The sequence below is a fragment of the Pteropus vampyrus genome, unplaced genomic scaffold, assembly GCF_000151845.1.
Source record: "Pteropus vampyrus isolate Shadow unplaced genomic scaffold, Pvam_2.0 Scaffold3, whole genome shotgun sequence".
NCBI classification, from domain to species: domain Eukaryota; kingdom Metazoa; phylum Chordata; class Mammalia; order Chiroptera; family Pteropodidae; genus Pteropus; species Pteropus vampyrus.
This window is the reverse complement of record NW_011888784.1, coordinates 13,359,191-13,365,890: the sequence shown is the minus strand read 5'-3', so window position 1 is coordinate 13,365,890 and position 6,700 is coordinate 13,359,191. Positions and strand designations below refer to the sequence as shown.

Below are 6,700 nucleotides of genomic sequence, written 5' to 3'. Positions count from 1 at the left end.
CCCAGGATACAGGCATCATTCATTTATTCATCCATCCATTAGACAAAGACTCATCCTTCCTCTTCCCCCAACCCACTTTTGTGAGGCTTTGGTTTTTCCCCGGCAACTCCCCCGGCCCCCCAGAACCCCCGCCGACCCTGCCTTCCTCCTCCTTCCCTCCCTGCACGTTCCTCTCTCATCCTCACACGCTCACACTCACATGTGCAGGACCTTCTATGTTAGCCCTTGCTGCCTGTCTGGTCCTGGGGTCTTGACCCTTCCCCCAGCAATGAGACAGTGGCCTGACTCCACAGGCCGGGGCAAGAAGGCGCTGGCCGCTCGCCTTGGTTCCCGGCTGGCCTGCCTTCCCTCTGCCCATCCTGACGGCTGCAGTCCCTGACCAGCCTTTTCCCCGGGGGCCTGGTTTGATTTCAAATCCAATTTTCTGCCATAAAACTTCCTTTTTGTCTGTGTTGGCAGCCGGCTTCTGTCACTTTCAGCCAGGAAAGTCATTTTTCCAGCCTGACCCCAGGGTTTGGGGCCACCTTCGCGTGGAGGGAGCAAGTAGCTGTGCCCCTTCCCGCGTAAGTACATGAGCCCAGGCCTGTCTGTCTGCCGTGTCCTTGTGGACAGCCACACACACTCTCTCTCTCACACACACACACAGACACACACATGGTGAGCTGTCCATGCACACCTGTGTAGTCTTGGCCTTGTACACCATCTGTGAGTGAGCGTGAACAGGTGCCTCACGTGGGTGACGTGAGGTGAACACCTGGGTGCCCCTGTATGGTGGGCATGCCTGTTCCTGCTGCACCCAGGCCTGCACACATGAGGCCATGGGCACGGCAAACCTCAGCGGCGTCTGCCTTCTTGGAGCTGTGTGCTTGTTTTGGGGGTGGGGAGGCTAATGGAGAGAATGGAGAGGAGAAAGAGGAGCGAGCTGGAGTGAGGTTATTTAGAGATGCTTCCACAGAAGGATGCAAGCCTCCTGCCCCCCAGTCTCTCCCGGCTGCTCAGCCTTCCCCGGTCTGCAGACTTTACCATGGGCCACCAGCACCTACAATATGTAAATGTGTAACTGTCTCCCAAAACACCACTGAGGGGCCAGTGGGAGGCTGGGCTTGGTCCCAGGGTTCAGTGGGACCCAAACCTTAGCCCAGCCATTGCCCGAGGGCCATGCCTACCTCCAGATGCTTCCTTGCCCCAATTTACTGTGGTTATGGTACCTCCTGGGGGACCAGCTCTCTGGGCCTTCTAGAGAATGCATGTGTGGTTCTAGGGGCTGCAGGAGAGGAGCGTAGGGTCCCCCCCGAGTGTGCGGCTGTGCACTCTGGGTTTTCTGAGTCCCTGGGCTGCTCCCTCTCCTTGCTGTGCTTAAGGACTGACACTGTTTAAAAACCCTGGGATTGCCCCTTCCTCTCCAGTCTCTCTGTTGCTCCTTAGTTCCACTCCTCATGCCCCACACCTACACCCGACTCCACCACACAGCTGCTCAAAGACATGCTATGGCTCTAGCTCTAATCCTCCAGTCTGGCATTCGCTGTCTTCTGGGGTCGGCTCCCAGTGACCCTCCCAGGTTCGTGCTTCTTCTAAGCCCATTCACATTTTCTGCTCCAACCAGATCAGGCTGTGGACTTACACTTTGCGGGGACTCGGCCACCATGGCATATTCTGAGAGACACAGCCCAGGAAATGCGCCAGTGCATGAGACCTCTGCCAGTCTCCTTTGCGCCCTGGAGTCCTGGGCTGTGCAAGCTTCAAAAACTTCCTCTGAGTGAGGTTATACAAAGTCTTTGTTCTCTCTCCTCAGAGGCTCACTAGATCCCTTCGCTTGCCACAGTCAAGTGTTGCCCTAAAGCAGAAGGCACCTACTGCCTGCAGTCGGAGGGTTGGGGAGAGAAAAAGCCAGGAAGCAAGAGACACCCCCAAATCCTAACTCTCGAGGCCTATGCGCTGAGGGGCCACTGAGGTTCCCAGCTCCTAGTCTAATAGACATAATCGTAGAAAGCTTCTCTGGGAAGAGTCCTTCCAGTCCTCATCTGGGGGACAAGTCACTCTGCTTTCCTGAGCCTAAAGAGAAGCAGGAGAGGCTGCTGCCTCTCTCTGCCTCTCTGTCAGGGTGGGGCCATCCTCCCAGGGTGATATTACTAATAGACTCTTTCTGCTGCTCAGAAGCAGGGGGTGGGGCTCCACTCTTCTCACCAGCCCCATTCTCCTAGCTCTTGGAAGTTACTGGAACAATTGCACTTAGGAAGCATATGGCAGGATGGAGACACTCCTGGGATTTCTCCATACCCAGTAGGAGTCCCTGAACCCAGACGCACTTGCAAAGAAACTTTGAAGCCATCCAGTCTCTCCACATCTTGACCATAAACCCTCACTGAATGACCCCATTTCATCTACACAGAGCCCACTGCGGTGCCTATGCATTCTTTGTCCAGCAATGAAAGTTAGCGTGCTTTTAGTGTTTACCTGAAATCTGACTTCTGGTGGATTCTGTAAGTGGCCCTCATTTCTTCTTTTGGAGCCACAGGAAACAAGCCTTTTCCTTGGGACCACCCTTGAATGACCATTTTCCCAGTTGGCCCTCTCTTGGCTTAGCATGCTGGTTTATTAAACCATGTCATGTGTCACACATGTAAAGTTTTCCACATCCTACCACGTGCCTCTGCATGCAATGTTAACCGTCCTCACACTAGGTCCCAGAACTAGTTCAATAGCACAGAGCAGAGTGGGACCAACAGTTTTATCTTTCTATATAATACACAAATAATGTATCGGCAAGTGGCATTTCTACCTCAACTTGAACTTTTTAAACCAATATCTTTTTTTTTTTTTTTTAACGCCTACAGCACCTGGTATTCCTAGGTGGTCTCCCATCCAAGTACTAACCAGGCCCGACACTACTTAGCTTCTGAGATCAGAGGAGATCGGGTGCATTCAGGGTGGTATGGCTGTAGACAGTTTTGTCTTTCTAGATGTTGTACTTGTCTTCATGTCATCTAAGGTGCAATTAGGTCCCAGAACAGCTATATTATACTGGAGACTCCAACTGAGCTGTCAACAGCTGTTTGAAGCCACATCTTTCTGTGTGTCTACAGTTAGGCTGTCCATCCTAGGTGAAAGGCCCCAAATTTATCCCTATTGAACTTCGTTTTGTCAGATTCAACCCATTGCTTTAATCTGCTGAGATATCTTTGCATTCTTATTCTATCATGTAGTAGAAGCACCTTTCCTCTCAGATTTAAGGCATCTGAACCTTTGGTGAGTCTGAATGACATACTTGAAGCCAAGGCACTGATAACAATGTGGAGTCAGGCAGGACCAAGGCCAGAGGCCGCTGCTTGATCCTGGAGACATCTCACTGAGTTGATGCTCTCTTAATCGCCATAATGCGTTAGGAACAGGTCTTCAACCAGTTACAGACCTCTGATTATTCTGTCACCCAGATTGTTCTTTCTTGACTGTCCACAAGATCCTCATGAGAAAACTTGCTGAGGGTCACCCAACTCAAATTGACCTGTCAGTGAAGGACACCGATTGTCCGACCTGCCTTTTTTTGAGGAGTCCTGGGTAGGTCCTGAGAAGGACCCCCTCTCTCTCTAAGTGCTCATATGCCATCTATTTTAGGATGTTGCTGAGGGCCGACATGTATTTGCTGGTTTGTTGCTTGAGGAACCATCCTTTTCTGTGATGGAAATCAGACTTACGTTTTCCTCTCTCAGCCTCGTGGCATCATTCCCATTTGCCACGATCCCCCAAAGATCATTAACCAGGAATTCAGTCAACATACGTTTACCACCCGTGCTAGGAACAGGCAAGTATGAGGCTGAAACACTCATGGTACCAGCTTTGGAGCAGTTTACAGGGTGACAAGGTCCTGGGGGTGCCCTGTGGCTCCCCGGGGCCTGATTGCTGACCAGAAGCCCTAAGACTCTGGCCTCTGAGGGTGTGCATGGATCCTCCTAAGGTGAGCCCTTTGCAGACATTCCATCTAGCACCCGCTTTTCTCCAGGACTGTGGTCAGGCCTCTCCTGAAAGAAAGATCCTTCCTTCCATGCAGGTCTTCACATTGAACGGCTAGAAGCTTCTCATGATCTGCACGTAGAAAAGCTCCTTGAGCAATGCCAAGATCCTAGAATGGGGTTTCTTGGTTTGCTGCTGGATTGCGAGGAAGGGCGAGAAGGCGCTTGGTCTTGCTACCAGGACTTGGGCTCTCAGATGCTGGATTGGGCAGTCAAGGTGCTCTGCTGCTCCCGGTGAGCGTGACCAGAGAGCCAGCCCAGGATTGAAGAAAAAGAGAGCGAGGGCAGGTCTGAGGCAGTCCTGAGACAGTGCTAGGTTTCAGTGGTGACAATAAGGATGACTGAGATATGCATCTGACTCAGGAGCCCGGGGAAAACAAGGCTCTGGGACCAAAGAGGTCACAGACCTGGCCTGGGGATAGGTATGGTTCAGATATTCCTAAATACATGTTTCTTTTCTTTCTCTCTTTCTCTGTCATTGTGCAGTGGGAATGTGGTAAAAACAGTGTAGACGATAGAGCCTTGGAGAGAGAAGTGTTCTCTCTGGGATGGGCCTGCTTGAACAAGTGACTGGTGTGGCCTGTTAAGGCCTGGGGTGGCAGATGAGCCAAGCTCTGTATACTCCGCCCACCCACTGATCACATACTGCAACATCCCCAGGTCCCACCCTCAGACACCGAAGAGCTACGTGCACAGGACGGAGCCTCTGGATCCTTGAAGAACTTAGTGGGAACACAGAACACTGAAATCATAACGGTGGTGAACAGCATAACTGATGATTAGCAGATCTGAATGTTCACTCACTGGATTTTCACCACCATCCTGTGAGAGCCACACTTTGGGTTGCCACTTTACAGATGAGGAAACTGAGGCACAGAGAGGCATAGTATTGTGCCCAAGGCAATCCAGCCTCAAAGCTGGCTGTGTCCCAACACCTCCCTGCCCAGGGGGAAAGAATGGTTCAGCCTCCAAGGAAAGGGGCATCAGTGGGAGGAAGTGGAAGTGTTTGAATGGGTAGACGGTGAGTGGAGAGGAGCTGGGCAGGCCATCCAGGTGGGGGTGTCCTAGGCATGCATGCTCCTGCCAGTCTGCTAGTGGACATGAGAGGCCCAGGTGGGCAGGCAGAGAGGTTCCTCCCAACACCGCAGCCTCAGGCGAGCTGCTCATGGGCTCCCAGACAGGTGGATGATCTACAGCTGCCCGGTGAAAAATCCGCTTTAATTGAACAATAATATTGGGGAGCGAAGAGCCACCATACATTAGCTCTCACCAAATGAAAAATCTGAAAACGTGGGCGGTGAGTGATGGACTGGGAGTGTGCATTTTATCCAAATCTACAGCAATTTACAGGCTAAAGAGACAGCTGTTCCCACAGGCGAGCCACTGAGCTCCCAGCACAGCTCGGCCGAGAAGTTTCCTGCAGGCCCGCCTCACATCCCCTGTGCCCTTAGCCTGGCCCTCGTGGGCTCGCGAGACTAATTTTTTTCTTTCTTTTTTTTAAAAAAAATTATTGTTTTAAGTTCTCCAACAGCCGGGTTTCATTTTTAAATTTTAAAAATTGTGGTGAAATACACATAACAAAATTTACCATCATATCCATATTTAAGTATGTAGTTCGGTGAACTAATTTTTAAAGGCAGGCAGTGGGGCTGTGAGCCCTCTGCCTAGGCAGATTGTGGTCTGTGCTGCCTTGCACAGGTGCCAAAGGCATGGCCCTCACTATCCTGTTGTCACATTTGTTCCACTTTGACCTCTGGCTGCCTGGACCCCATGACTTGCAGCGTCCCCCCATCCCCTGTCCTGCAGGAGGCTTCCTGACTCATTCCGTGCTCACTGATCTCTACCTTGTCTGGCCACCACGGAGCTTCCTGTCTGTTGTGGGGCTGCTCAGGTCTGAGTGCTGACCGTGATAGGCTCGTGTGCAGAAGCTGGGTCTCCCGGGGTTTGCCCCCAGGTGTACACAGGTGGGCACTCTCCCGCCGGGTACTCCTGAAGTCTGGGGGTATTGTTCTGAATAAATCCTGACGGAAAAGCCTCAGGAAGGCCATCGTGTTCCTTCTTCCTTTTTCCTTCTCCTGCAGAGGCTCACCCCTCAGAGCAGGGGAACAGAGCAGAGGCTCACCCCTCAGAGCAGGGGAACAGAGCAGAGGCTCACCCCTCAGAGCAGGGAACAGAGCAGAGGCTCACCCCTCAGAGCAGGGGACAGAGCAGAGGGCTGCTGTCTCCACCCAGCACCGCCCTCAAACCTCCCTGTGCTTCTTCCCAGCCGGCAGCTCTGGGTCTGGCCCTCCTTCCGAGCTGCAGCCTCTCCTCTGGGGAATGGAGATGTAGTGAACTAGTGGTTGGTTGTGAGCAGGTGGCATAGGGCCCGGCCCAGTGGGGTGACAGTGTGGACGTGGGTTTGTCTGTGGCGTGGGCCTGTCCAGCCTTGGATGTGAGTTTTCAGGTTGAGTGTGTGCATGGAGTGGCCATCACTCATCCACTGGCTACGGCTGGCCTGAGTGGGGTGGGGCAAGAGGGCCTGTGTGCGTGTGTGTGCGCGTGTGCGCGTGTGCGTGTGTGTGTGTGTGACCTCCAAAGCCTCCTTGCCGCAGAGTATAAATATTTATACAGATACCTGCCATAAATCTGCCTGCCTGGCAAACAAATGAATTGCAAAAGTAACTTTGGGGGGTTTGACGAAAGTGCTCGGC

At 52.5% G+C, this 6,700-nt stretch overlaps 1 protein-coding gene and 1 non-coding gene across 51 annotated transcripts in view; both read right to left on the bottom strand.

Moving 5' to 3' along the window:
- The window catches only part of CELF4 (CUGBP Elav-like family member 4), a 306,214-nt gene that overhangs the window by 105,771 nt on the left and 193,743 nt on the right, over nt 1-6,700 (bottom strand). The window lies entirely within an intron of this gene.
- Nucleotides 2,826-2,944, bottom strand: LOC111741359. Its single transcript, XR_002780973.1, has one exon. It is a non-coding gene; the product is annotated as a 5S ribosomal RNA (ribosomal RNA).